Here is a 14,807-nt window from a genome sequence, read left to right on the forward strand (position 1 = left end):
GAAGAATGCAAACACACAAAAAACCTACTTCTAATACAAAATAAAGTTATACATGACTGTAATATAGTATTGTATACAAACGTCAAAAAATACTAAAAACTTTAGAAAATTCAAAGAATTTAAAAAAAGGAAATAGGGTTAGTCAGGAAAGATTTGTTGAGAAAAAGGATTTCTGTGTTGGACCTTGAAAGAGAATTCTAGGAAGAAAAACAGAGTAAAAGGATGCTAAGAAAATCATAGGAATTATGGGCTATCAAAGAGAATAGATGGAAATACCATTAGTTTTCCTGGGTTTGAGGTTTTCAGGTTTTGAAAATTAAAAGTAGAATGTAATATAGTGCTTTTCTTTTTTTAAGCAGCCTTCCTCCAAAGTTTGATGGGTGCATTTAACTTAAATAGTCTTTCTGGGGGATTTCTGAGATTCTGGCTCTTGACTCTCAGCAAAGAACTCTTAGAAGCCAAAGATGCAGTCAGCACGGAGATGTTTGGGGAAATTGGTAAGTAAAACAGGTTGTTTAATAGACGTGCTTATTTGGAGATTATTATACAACAGTATTCACTAACACAGTGGCTTTCAAGGTTTATGACAGCAATCAGGGTATTCATGTTACTTTGCAAATTGCCATATTCAGACATATGTATACATGCATGTATATAATGTACATGCCTATATTTTTAATTCTATTTCATTAAAAAATGCTGATTTTTTTCCCTAAAGTAAAATTAAGAATATTATTAACAAAATAACATGGTCCTTTGGAACTCAGATTTTTATTTTTTTATTATTATACTTTAAGTTCTAGGGTACATGTGCATAACGTGCAGGTTTCTTACATATGTATACTTGTGCCATGTTGGTGTGCTGCATCCATCAACTCGTCAGCACCCATCAATTCATCATTTATATCAGGTATAACTCCCAATGCAATCCCTCCCCCCTCCCCCCTCCCCATGATAGGCCCCGGTGTGTGATGTTCCCCTTCCCGAGTCCAAGTGATCTCATTGTTCAGTTCCCACCTATGAGTGAGAACATGCGGTGTTTGGTTTTCTGTTCTTGTGATAGTTTCCTAAGAATGATGGTTTCCAGCTGCATCCATGTACCTACAAAGGATGCAAACTCATCCTTTTTTATGGCTGCATAGTATTCCATGGTGTATATGTGCCACATTTTCTTAATCCAGTCTGTCACAGATGGACATTTGGGTTGATTCCAAGTCTTTGCTATTGTGAATAGTGCCGCAATAAACATACGTGTGCATGTGTCTTTATAGCAGCATGATTTATAATCCTTTGGGTATATACCCAGTAGTGGGATGGCTGGGTCATATGGTACATCTAGTTCTAGATCCTTGAGGAATTGCCATACTGTTTTCCATAATGGTTGAACTAGTTTACAATCCCACCAACAGTGTAAAAGTGTTCCTATTTCTCCACATCCTCTCCAGCACCTGCTGTTTCCTGACTTTTTAAATGATTGCCATTCTAACTGGTGTGAGATGGTATCTCATTGTGGTTTTGATTTGCATTTCTCTGATGGCGAGTGATGATGAGCATTTTTTCATGTGTCTGTTGGCTGTATGAATGTCTTCTTTTGAGAAATGTCTGTTCATCCCTTTTTCATGGGGTTGTTTGCTTTTTTCTTGTAAATTTGTTTGAGTTCTTTGTAGGTTCTGGATATTAGCCCTTTGTCAGATGAGTAGACTGCAAAAATTTTCTCCCATTCTGTAGGTTGCCTGTTCACTCTGATGGTAGTTTCCTTTGCTGTGCAGAAGCTCTGTAGTTTAATGAGATCCCATTTGTCAATTTTGGCTTTTGCTGCCATTGCTTTTGGTGTTTTAGACATGAAGTCCTTGCCCATGCCTATGTCCTGAATGGTACTACCTAGGTTTTCTTCTAGGGTTTTTATGATATTAGGTCTAACATTTAAGTCTCTAATCCATCTTGAATTAATTTTCGTATAAGGAGTAAGGAAAGGATCCAGTTTCAGCTTTCTACTTATGGCTAGCCACTTTTCCCAGCACCATTTATTAAATAGGGAATCCTTTCCCCATTTCTTGTTTCTCTCAGGTTTGTCAAAGATCAGATGGCTGTAGACGTGTGGTATTATTTCTGAGGGCTCTGTTCTGTTCCATTGGTCTATATCTCTGTTTTGGTACCAGTACCATGCTGTTTTGGTTACTGTAGCCTTGTAGTATAGTTTGAAGTCAGGTAGCGTGATGCCTCCAACTTTGTTCTTTTGACTTAGGATTGTCTTGGCAATGCGGGCTCTTTTTTGGTTCCATATGAACTTTAAAGCCGTTTTTTCCAATTCTGTGAAGAAACTCATTGGTAGCTTGATGGGGATGGCATTGAATCTATAAATAACCTTGGGCAGTATGGCCATTTTCACGATATTGATTCTTCCTATCCATGAGCATTGGTATGTTCTTCCATTTGTTTGTGTCCTCTTTTATTTCACTGAGCAGTGGTTTGTAGTTCTCCTTGAAGAGGTCCTTTACATCCCTTGTAAGTTGGATTCCTAGGTATTTTATTCTCTTTGAAGCAGTTGTGAATGGAAGTTCATTCATGATTTGGCTCTCTGTTTGTCTGTTACTGCTGTATAAGAATGCTTGTGATTTTTGCACATTAATTTTGTATCCTGAGACTTTGCTGAAGTTGCTTATCAGCTTAAGGAGATTTTGGGCTGAGACAATGGGGTTTTCTAAATATACAATCATGTCATCTGCAAACAGGGACAATTTGACTTCTTCTTTTCCTAACTGAATACCCTTGATTTCTTTCTCTTGCCTGACTGCCCTAGCCAGAACTTCCAACACTATGTTGAATAGGAGCAGTGAGAGAGGGCATCCCTGTCTTGTGCCAGTTTTCAAAGGGAATTTTTCCAGTTTTTGCCCATTCAGTATGATATTGGCTGTGGGTTTGTCATAAATAGCTCTTATTATTTTGAGGTACGTTCCATCAATACCGAACTTATTGAGCGTTTTTAGCATGAAGGGCTGTTGAATTTTGTCAAAAGCCTTTTCTGAATCTATTGAGATAATCGTGTGGTTCTTGTCTTTGGTTCTGTTTATATGCTGGATTACGTTTATTGATTTGCGAATGTTGAACCAGCCTTGCATCCCAGGGATGAAGCCCACTTGATCATGGTGGATAAGCTTTTTGATGTGCTGCTGAATCTGGTTTGCCAGTATTTTATTGAGGATTTTTGCATCAATGTTCATCAGGGATATTGGTCTAAAATTCTCTTTTTTTGTTGTGTCTCTGCCAGGCTTTGGTATCAGGATGATGTTGGCCTCATAAAATGAGTTAGGGAGGATTCCTTTTTCAATTGATTGGAATCGTTTCAGAAGGAATGGTACCAGCTCCTCCTTGTACCTCTGGTAGAATTCAGCTGTGAATCCATCTGGTCCTGGACTTTTTTTGGTTGGTAGGCTATTAATTATTGCTCAATTTCAGAGCCTGCTATTGGCCTATTTAGGGATTCAACTTCTTCCTGGTTTAGTCTTGGAAGAGTGTAAGTGTCCAGGAAATTATCCATTTCTTCTAGATTTTCTAGTTGATTTGCGTAGAGGTGTTTATAGTATTCTCTGATAGTAGTTTGTATTTCTGTGGGGTCGGTGGTGATATCCCCTTTATCATTTTTTATTGCGTCTATTTGATTCTTCTCTCTTTTCTTCTTTATTAGTCTTGCTAGCGGTCTGTCAATTTTGTTGATCTTTTCAAAAACCAACTCCTGGATTCATTGATTTTTTGGAGGGTTTTTTGTGTCTCTATCTCCTTCAGTTCTGCTCTGCTCTTAGTTATTTCTTGCCTTCTGCTAGCTTTTGAATGTGTTTGCTCTTGCCTCTCTAGTTCTTTTAATTGTGATGTTAAAGTGTCAATTTCAGATCTTTCCAGCTTTCTCTTGTGGGCATTTAGTGCTATAAATTTCCCTCTACACACTGCTTTAAATGTGTCCCAGAGATTCTGGTATGTTGTATCTTTGTTCTCATTGGTTTCAAAGAACATCTTTATTTCTGCCTTCATTTCATTATGTACCCAGTAGTCATTCAGGAGCAAGTTGTTGTTTCCATGTAGTTGAGCAGTTTTGAGTGAGTTTCTTAGTCCTGAGTTCTAGTTTGATTGCACTGTGGTCTGAGAGACAGTTTGTTATAATTTCTGTTCTTTTACATTTGCTGAGGAGTGCTTTACTTCCAATTATGTGGTCAATTTTGGAATAAGTGGGATGTGGTGCTGAGAAGAATGTATATTCTGTTGATTTGGGGTGGAGAGTTCTATAGATGTCTATTAGGTCCGCTTGGTGTAGAGATGAGTTCAATTCCTGGATATCCTTGTTAACTTTCTGTCTCGTTGATCTGTCTAGTGTTGACAGTGGAGTGTTGAAGTCTCCCATTATTATTGTATGGGAGTCTAAGTCTCTTTGTAAGTCTCTAAGGACTTGCTTTATGAATCTGGGTGCTCCTGTATTGGGTGCATATATATTTAGGATAGTTAGCTCTTCCTGTTGAATTGATCCCTTTACCATTATGTAATGGCCTTCTTTGTCTCTTTTGATCTTTGAGGGTTTAAAGTCTGTTTTATCAGAGACTAGTATTGCAACCCTTGCTTTTTTTTGTTCTCCATTTGCTTGGTAGATCTTCCTCCATCCCTTTATTTTGAGCCTATGTATGTCTCTGCATGTGAGATGGATCTCCTGAATACAGCAGACTGATGGGTCTTGACTCTTTATCCAGTTTGCCAGTCTGTGTCTGTTAATTGGGGCATTTAGTCCATTTACATTTAAGGTTAATATTGTTATGTGTGAACTTGATCCTGTCATTATGATATTAACTGATTATTTTCCTCGTTAGTTGATGCAGTTTCTTCCTAGCCTCGATGGTCTTTACATCTTGGCATGTTTTTGCAATGGCTGGTACCGGTTGTTCCTTTCCATGTTCGGGGCATCCTTCAGGGTCTCTTGTAAGGCAGGCCTGGTGGTGACAAAATCTCTAAGCATTTGCTTATCTGTGAAGGATTTTATTTCTCCTTCACTTACGAAACTTAGTTTGGCTGGATATGAAATTCTGGGTTTAAAATTCTTTTCTTTAAGAATGTTGAATATTGGCCCCCACTCTCTTCTGGCTTGTAGAGTTTCTGCCGAGAGATCTGCTGTTAGTCTGATGGGCTTCCCTTTGTGGGTAACCCGATCTTTCTCTCTGGCTGCCCTTAAGATTTTTTCCTTCATTTCAACTTTGGTGAATCTGGCAATTATGTGTCTTGGAGTTGCTCTTCTCGAGGAGTATCTTTGTGGTGTTCTCTGTATTTCCTGAATTTGAATGTTGGCCTGCCCTACTAGGTTGGGGAAGTTCTCCTGGATGATATCCTGAAGAGTGTTTTCCAACTTGGTTCCATTTTCCCCCTCACTTTCAGGCACCCCAATCAGACGTAGATTTGGTCTTTTTACATAATCCCATACTTCTTGCACACTTTGTTCTTTTTCTTCTTTTTTCTTTTGGTTTCTCTTCTCGCTTCATTTCATTCATTTGATCCTCAATCGCTGATACTCTTTCTTCCAGTTGATCGAGTCGGTTACTGAAGCTTGTGCATTTGTCACGTATTTCTCGTGTCATGGTTTTCATGTCTGTCAGTTCGTTTATGACCTTCTCTGCATTAATTAGTCTAGCTGTCAATTCTTCCACTCTTTTTTCAAGATTTTTAGTTTCTTTGCGCTGGGTACGTAATTCCTCCTTTAGCTCTGAGAAGTTTGATGGACTGAAGTCTTCTTCTCTCATCTCGTCAAAGTTATTCTCTGACCAGCTTCGATCCGTTGCTGGCGATGAGCTGCGCTCCTTTGCAGGGGGAGATGTGCTCTTATTTTTTGAATTTGCAGCTTTTCTGCCCTGCTTTTTCCCCATCTTTGTGGTTTTATCTGCCTCTGGTCTTTGATGATGGTGATGTACTGATGGGGTTTTGGTATAGGTGTCCTTCCTGTTTGATAGTTTTCCTTTTAACAGTCAGGACCCTCAGCTGCAGGTCTGTTGGGGATTGCTTGAGGTCCACTCCAGACCCTGTTTGCCGGGGTATCAGCAGCAGAGGTTGCAGAAGATAGAACAGCGAGTGTACCTGTCTGATTCTTACTTTGGAAGCTTCCTCTCGGGGGTGTACTCCACCCTGTGAGGTGTGGGGTGTCAGACTGCCCCTAGTGGGGGATGTCTCCCAGTTAGGCTACTCAGGGGTCAGGGACCCACTTGAGCAGGCTGTCTGTCCCTTCTCATATCTCAACCTCCATGTTGGGAGATCCACTGCTCTCTTCAAAGCTGTCAGACAGAGTCGTTTGCGTCTGCAGAGGTTTCTGCTGCTTTTTTTGTTGTTGTTGTTTAGCTGTGCCCTGTCCCCAGAGGTGGAGTCTAAAGAGACAGGCAGGTTTCCTTGAGCTGCTGTGAGCGCCACCCAGTTCGAGCTTCCCAGCAGCTTTGTTTACCTACTTAAGCCTTAGCAATGGCGGGCGCCCCTCCCCCAGCCTCGCTGCTGCCTTGCGGTTAGATCGCAGACTGCTGTGCTAGCAATGAGGGAGGCTCCGTGGCCGTGGAACCTTCCCGGCCAGGTGTGGGATATAATCTCCTGGTGTGCCCGTTTGCTTAAAGCGTAGTATTGGGGTGGGAGTTACCCGATTTTCCAGGTGTTGTGTGTCTCAATTCCTCTGGCTAGGAAAAGGGATTCCCTTCCCCCTTGAGCTTCCCAGGTGAGGCGATGCCTCGCCCTGCTTCAGCTCTTGCTGGTCGGCTGCAGCAGCTGACCAGCACCTGTCTGGCACTCCCTAGTGAGATGACCCCAGTACCTCAGTTGAAAATGCAGAAATCACCGGTCTTCTGTGTTGCTCGCGCTGGGAGTTGGAGACTGGAGCTGTTCCTATTTGGCCATCTTGCTCCGCCTCATTGGAACTCAGATTTAAGAAAGTTCCTTGAGGACATTTTATAAAGTCTAGAATATAGTATGTGCTCACTGTGTCAATCCATCCTTTCACTTGCCACACATCCACTATATGCTAGGAACTAGTAATACAGAAGAGATTTTTAAGGGAGATCTAACTGAGATATGGAGGCATAGATGAAGAAAGAATCTCTGAGGAAATATTTGCAACTTAATAAATTAGTAAGAGTAAGCTGGGTGAATAACACTGAATGTGGTGTAAAAATAGGTGAAGGCAGAGGATTGAGCATGTACAAAGAGTTTGAGGGGACAGATGAAAAAGCTCAATTGTCTTAAAAACAGGAAGAAGTCAGGTGTGGAGGTGCAAGTCTGTAGTCCCAGCGACTTGGGAGGCTGAGGCAGGAGGATCTCTTTAGCCCAGGAATTCAAGGCTGTAGTTGTTCTATGATCATGCCTGAGAATAGCCACTGCACTCCAGCCTGGACAACACAGTGGGATGCCATCTTTAAAAAAAATTAAAAACAAAAAAATCCCTGAAAGCAGGCCAGAGTGGCTAGGGAATATTTAGTAGATTTTGAATTTTGTTCTAAGTGAAAACCAAACCAAAACCAAACCAAAATAAAACAAATACCCACAAGACAACACAACACAAAGAAAAAATGGTACTTGTTGAATGTAAAACTAAATAGAAAAACCAAATTTAATTTGACCCTTGTCCTTGTTCACAAGGACAGTTTAAAAGTTACAGAGTACAACAGCTGGTACTTGACACAAAAAACACTGGTTTTATTTTTTGACAAAGTAGGCATTTATTGAAAGCACATGTACTATATTAAAAAATCCTAAATATTTTTGTGCCAGATTTGATAAGGGATCTAATTTATATTCTGGCATTTAGCTGGAAGCCTGAATTAGTGATTCAGCAACATAGTAAAGACTTGATTTTCCCTGTTCTTCTATATGTATATCATATTCACTTGGTCATTGGCAATTCCACTTAGTACAAACTGCTGAACTAATCTGAAGCAAAGGTTAAAAGTTAGGACAAGGAGAGTAAGATTATCCTTAAAGGAAATATGCAAACTGCTAATCAGTGAAAGTGTGTCTGCACCCATCCCAATATACTCTTGAATCCATCCCCAAATCAGAAAATTCTTTGCTTTTCTAACCAGCTCCAGTTACCCTAGTTCTGTAGCAAGACTCAGACTCTAGTCTTCTCATCGTCTCTTTCCTTCCCCATATATACATATTTTTAAAGAGGTCCTTACTCCTTTAAAAATGCCATGTGGTCTTATTTATTAAAAAGGCATTGATTAAGCATCTACTATGTGTCAGGCAGTGGGTCATGAAGAAAAAAACATGACTCATGTCCTTCTCCTTCCCCTGTAACTATGTTTTCCACAGTAATGTTGGTGTTTCCCTGTCTCACTTTTCTACTAGATTGTCTTGGTCACCACTCTATCAAGAGAAGTGCTTGGTACATAGCAGGCATTTAAATATTTTTTGAATTAAGAAATGCTTTTTAGGGACCTAGAGAAGGCGAGAAGGTTGTATATGTGCTCAAGAGCACCAGATGTAAACAGTTAAGAATACAATCTCACAACCAAATTTCACTTAAATGTAACTCTAGACCATCTTATCAGTGGGTAAACTCTAGGAATCCATTATAGAAAATTATAAGGCAAAGTTAGGTGAGCCCTTTGAAAGGCAGCTTAGGCTTTTCCTGAGCTGAGGGACTCTAAACAGCTTATGTCCATGGGTTTCTAGCCTGCTTTCCTCTTGACTGGGCTTTGGACTTGCTTAGCCAGCCTCCATACTTTCATCAGCCAGTTCCTTGTAACAAATCTCTAAATCTATATTTTCTACTGGTTCTGCTTCTCTGGTTTAACATGAACTCATATAATGATGTTATAAACAGTGAACATCTTAAAATATTGTAACCGTTCGTATTGAAAGTACTTATCAGTTTCAATGAAATGAATAGATTCGGGGATTAGGAACATATACATTAGACAGATAAAGTCTACATTTAAATAAATGCAGGTTACCTTGATGCCTGATCAAGATCGATAAAGTCTACATTTAAATAAATGAAAGGTTATCTTGATGCCTGATCCCTTGATTCATATTCTTCATCATCTTCCCTCACCTCAGATTCCTAGTCTTTTCATTGTCTCTTTCCTTCCTTATCCAAAACAAATGAACAAAGAATCATAGCCTATCACACTGTGCTATCAGGTTTGACAACATCTAGCAGACTAAAATTTCCAGGAGTTACCTCTCTTTAACAATGGTGAAAGCTTTAACAAGAAGGAGTAACTGGTGGAATAAGCAAGAAAATAAATATATTCTGGCAAATTCACAAACTCATAGATGGCCACTTGTTCCATTTGACTAGTGAAACTGGCCACTCTCAGTTTTTTAGATGATTTCATTTTACATTCTAGGAATGACTGCAGCCAAAGCTCTTCGACCAGTAACATGTCCTTAGCAGATAATACTGCTCACAGAAGAGACTGACACTTTTGTTGTTCTGTTTTGTTTTGGTTTGGAGAGGGGGTCTTTACACATTGTTGAGCAATTATCATTTGTTTTATTATTTACCTCTGGATGTACTTATGCCAAATATTCCAAACTAGATCATGAGCTCTTTAAAAATAGGATGATAGCGCACACCTTTAAAAAAAATCCCACCACTCTCTCTTTCTCTTGCAACAGCTTAGCAATAAAACAGGCACCCAATAAACATTTACTGATTTTGTAATTTATAGAACAGTATGTAGAATGAGGCTAATTGTGATTGGCTTTTAGCTAAAGGAATTTTTTCTTTTGGGTGAAATGCCACTTGCTATGTTTCTCACAATACTATAATTTGGAAAGATGTACACATTTTAGCAACAAAACTAATATTTATAAATATAAGAACATATAAAAGACTAAATTAATAAAATTTTAGGAAGGAACAAACTGTTACATGTGTTTACTATTGCTGTACATATTACATGCTACTATGACTTTACAGCAATATTCAGGAGTAGCTGCTAATCATCCTAGAGAATTTGGTCTGTTGTGAGGCTAAAGCATCATTGTTGCAAATAAGATTCTTCTTAGATTGTACAGTCAGCAATGACCCATCATCTAAGATACTTGGTACACTAAGACTCAAATGATTAGCTTCCGTAAGTAAGTGAATGAATGCATAAATTAGACCCATATGAAACACATCATCTGATATTACCAAATAAGGTAAAGGCTAGAAGGGGTAAAGGACAAGACTAATAAATATGACTAAACACTAATAGAAAAAGTTTCATGTACAAAAAAAGCACCAAAAATAAAATCAACAGACAGGCAACAGACAGAAAATAAAATCATCAGAAGTCCAGCCCGGCCTCACCAGGGTAAAATCAAGGTGTATGCAGGGTTGATTCCTTTTGAAGCTCCAGGGGATAATCTTTTCTTGCCTTTCCAGCTTCTAGAAGTGCCTGCATCCTTTGGCTCATGGCCCATCCCCACTTCAAAGCCAGTCAAATTACTTTTCAGAAACCAGGTGTATTAGCCTGTTTTCACACGCTATAAATAACTACCAGAGACTGGGCAACTTAAAAAGAAAAGGGTTTTAGTTGACTCATAGTTCCACATGACTGGGGAGACCTCAGGAAACTTATAATCATGGTGGAAGGTGAAGGAGAAGCAAGGTACATCTTACATAGTGGCAGGAGAGAGACAGCATGAGTAGGAAACTGCCACACACTTTTAAACTATCAGATCTTGTGAGAATTCACTCTTATTATCACAACAGCATGGGGAAAACTGCCTCCATGATCCAATCACCTCTCACCAGGTCCTCCCCCCAACATGCCAGGACACCCACCAGATAGAAAATGATAAGCTGGGCACAGTGGCATGTGCCTGCAGTCCTAGCTACTCAGGAGGCTGAGGCAGGAGGACTGCTTGAGACCAGGAGTTTGAGATTGCAGTGAGCTATGAATGTACCACTGCACTCCAGCCTGGGCAATAGAATGAGAGACACTTCTTTTAAATAAATACATTAAAAAAAAAAAAAAAAAAAAGAAGAAAAAAGAAAATGTCAACTGCTGTCACACAGACCTTTGATAAGGGGAAACTGAAGACTGAACTCTGACTGCTGTTCTTTGTTCTAAATTGCTTCCTGAGGGGCCTGGAGAGAGTCACACCTGTGGGCTATCAATTTCCTAAACTGGTCACTCTGACCCAGTGCATCATGGCTTGCTCTCATACCTTGACCCTGACATAGCACCCCATAATGATTAACAGGTTTCCTTATCCTAACTAACCTATGTTAAGGCCAAACCTTAACACTCCTTTCTGCTGGCCCCAAGTTTTCAGACAAAGCCTTTCTTCCTTAACCAACTGCAAATCAAAGAATCTCCTAATCCATTGATGACCTGTAAGCCCCCACTTCAAGATTTTCCTCCTTTTTGAGCCAACCCATGTATAACCTCCATGTATTGATTAATAATTTTGCCTGTAACTTCTACTTTCCTGAAATGTACCCCTGCCTTTAAAAACCCATGCTTGTAAGCCAGCGGGGAGGTTGGGTCTTAAGCATCAGCTGCCCATCCTCCTTGCTTGGTGTCCTACAATAAATGACCTTCTCTCTGTTGCTACAATAAAATAAAGTGAGTATTTTAAATACTTTTTACAATAAAATATGTCTAGAAGGACATATTTTAAAACTAATAACAAAGATTGAGATGTGGTGGAATTATGAAAGAATTTTCTTTCTGCATTATCTATTTCTATAATGTCTAGATTTTAAACAATGACCAAGAAAAAAGGAATAACATTCAAGCATAAGATTACAATAACATTTCTGGCCATTTAATCTACTTTGTTGCAAATTATATAGAGATAGAAGTATACAATATTACATAGTTTATGTAGTATATAAATGGTTTTTAAATTATAACTGAGATGAAAGGGTAGATAAAAATATTACACAATCAACATATTGCCCCCATCAGTAGTCAAATATATATGACTTTTTAGCTTCCTAAATTTACTAATTTGTGTTTGAAGACCTATGAATCACCTCTTACAAGTTTCAGTCAAGAATATACAGTAATAAGAGAATAAAGCACTGGTTTCCTCTACTATATATAAAACAGTTGTTCCTAGTAGTTTCAAGAAAGAATATTTAAAATTTTGAATTTGTGGTGCCACTTGACAATAGGTGTAGTATAGCCAAAAGCTCAAATTGAAATTTATTTTGCTTATTAATGGTTACAAAGGGTTACATAGTAGCACCACTCCCTGATAAGCCATAGTGCTTGGAATGTTTCAAATAAATATCTGGTAAGAGTCACAGTAAGAGGGGCATGTTGCTACTTTATTTCTGGAGGTCTGACAGCCTACAACATACTGTAAATGTGACAGTAAGGCATAAATAGGGCCTGATATCACCAGGCACAGAAATCTGAAGTCCTTTTCTACAGATAAACTGCTATATAACCCATGCATTTTAAAATCTTACATGACAATAATGGATCTAAAAGAAACTAACAGCATGCCTCCAGTTGTGCCTGGCATCTTCCTTTCCTCAAATTCTGAAACAGACTCCTATATTTTTAAAAACTTGAAACATTAAGGGAGACAGTAGGAGAAAAGCTAAGATTGGTTAAGAATTGCTCAATAAGACTTACAAAATGTGTCCATGAATGCTATATATGCCTCTCCCACCAATTGTCTAAGTGGCACTGCTATTCCATAGACGAGCTATGGCTAAATATACAACAGCAGAGTCCCTGCTGGTCAAAGCTAGTGAAACTGTTCTTTTAGCTCAGTGGCAAAGAACAGTACAAGAGAAGCTAGAGACCTGAAATATACTACTGCCAATTGCTTTTTACTTTGAAAGCTTTCTAAATCAATGATAAGCTATCTACACTGAGAAGGTTATGGAATAGCCTCAAGTTGTATATGCAGTCCTTACGTAGAAAATAAGCAGAGCTCATATGGCATATTGCTGTTCTCTGTTTTAGAACTAGCACAGGAACCATGTGATGTGTTCATTGCTATGGTAACTACATTTCAATAGTGAACAGGAGAGCAAATGGGCATGTAAAACATGTATAAGTTGTCAATATATAAGTAATTGCTGTCCCAGAGCTGCAATAACAAATTTCACTGATGTATCACTTATTAGAATAAAAATCTACTATTTATATCTTTAAAAGTGGCATTAATAAACCTTCACTCCCTTTAATGCCTTCCCCATTTAAGAAAATAAGTGAATAGTGTCTTTCATCCCAGTTTGCTTCTTAGAGAACTGCTATTATTAGAGACCTAAAAAGTATATGCTATGTCTTATGTGACACAAGAATGAATGGAGTCTCAGATGTAGTCAATAGGAAAATTGCTCTGCTCTGCCTAGTCTTTTTTAAGGGATTGAGTCTACTGTTAGGAACAACTCAAGTTTTGAGGTTGTTTACATGGGGGGAAATCTCTGATTTTGCACCAAATTATCTCAACCTTCTAGGTGCCTTCTGCCCAAAGCAACTGAGAAACAGGATACTCTCAAGACATGATCATCCCTGATTACTTTTAGATCAGTCTCTGATTATCCTGCATTTTAATAAGATATTTATAACAGTATACATTTAATTTTAAACTTTCTGTATGATGCCACTTAGTTTTTCTTTTTTTTTTTTTTTTTTTTTGAGACAAGGTCTTGCTCTGTATCCCAGGCAGGAGTGCAATGGGATGATCATAGATCACTGCAGCCTCAAACTCCTGGGTTCCAGGGATCCTTCCACCTTGGCCTTCCAAAATGCTGAAATTACAGGTATAAGCCACCACACCTTGCCAGGATAGAAATCTTAGTAAGTTTTTCTGACAATTCTCTCTCTCCCCCACTTCCATCTATAATTCTGACTTATAGGACTGCTAGCTGGATCTGACACCTATGACATAAAAAACCAGCAAACAATTAATCAGTTTAACCAGTTAAATATAGAAAAAGAAAGATCAGCAGTTTACATAAGTTATTATTATTGAGACAAGGTCTTGCTCTGTTGCCCAGGCGGGAGCACAGTGGCATGATGATGGCTCACTGCAACCTCAACCTCTGGAGAGCTGAGACTACAGGCATGGCCCATGCAGGGCTAATTTTCTTTTTTTGTAAAGATGGGGTCTCCTTATGTTGCCCAGGCTGGTCTTGAACTCCTGGGCTCAAGTGATCCTCCTGCCTTGGACTCCCAAAGTGATGGGATTACAGGCATGAGTCACCGTGCCTAGCCTAATATAAATTATTTTTTAAAAGTTAAAATCTACTCGAAATTTCACATTATTATATCTGAAATCTGTAGTCACATTAACTGAATTGCTTACCACAAAGACTTATTACAGTATGGTTATATGTAAAATAAGCTACATTTGCATGTATACCAAATTGTATTTTTATAAATAAATACTTTGGGGTTCTTGTATGAAGAACCATATTCTGTGGGAAATAAAACACTGCTGCACTGAAACGATTTTTTTTTTTTTTTTAAATAGAGACAAGGTCTTGCCATGTTGCCCAGGCTGGTCTTGAACTCCTGAGCTCAAGCGATCCATCTGTCTTGGCTTCCCAAAGTGCTAGGAGTTCTGGCCACAACAAGAAATATTAATATCAAAATGGACTAGTGAAAAAAGAAACCAAAAATAGAATTGCAGCTATTATTTATAGTGAATGACAATGTTCTAAGCTTTACCATTCTTGTAATTTGGTATTCATTTTGTCCTGGAACATTTTTTAAAATTGTAATAACTTTCTAATTTAGAAAATATTTTATTGGAACTTAAAGAAATATAACCCATTAAATAAACAGGATATATTTGCAATTATTATATATACAACTATTCATGATATACATATG

The 14,807-nt window shown here is 38.5% G+C and overlaps 1 protein-coding gene across 3 annotated transcripts in view; it reads right to left on the reverse strand.

Moving 5' to 3' along the window:
* ADK (adenosine kinase) overlaps nt 1-14,807 on the reverse strand; it is a 577,585-nt gene that overhangs the window by 148,014 nt on the left and 414,764 nt on the right. The gene's annotated exons all lie outside the window — the stretch shown is intronic.

The sequence above is a fragment of the Rhinopithecus roxellana genome, chromosome 11 (assembly GCF_007565055.1).
Source record: "Rhinopithecus roxellana isolate Shanxi Qingling chromosome 11, ASM756505v1, whole genome shotgun sequence".
Taxonomy (NCBI): domain Eukaryota; kingdom Metazoa; phylum Chordata; class Mammalia; order Primates; family Cercopithecidae; genus Rhinopithecus; species Rhinopithecus roxellana.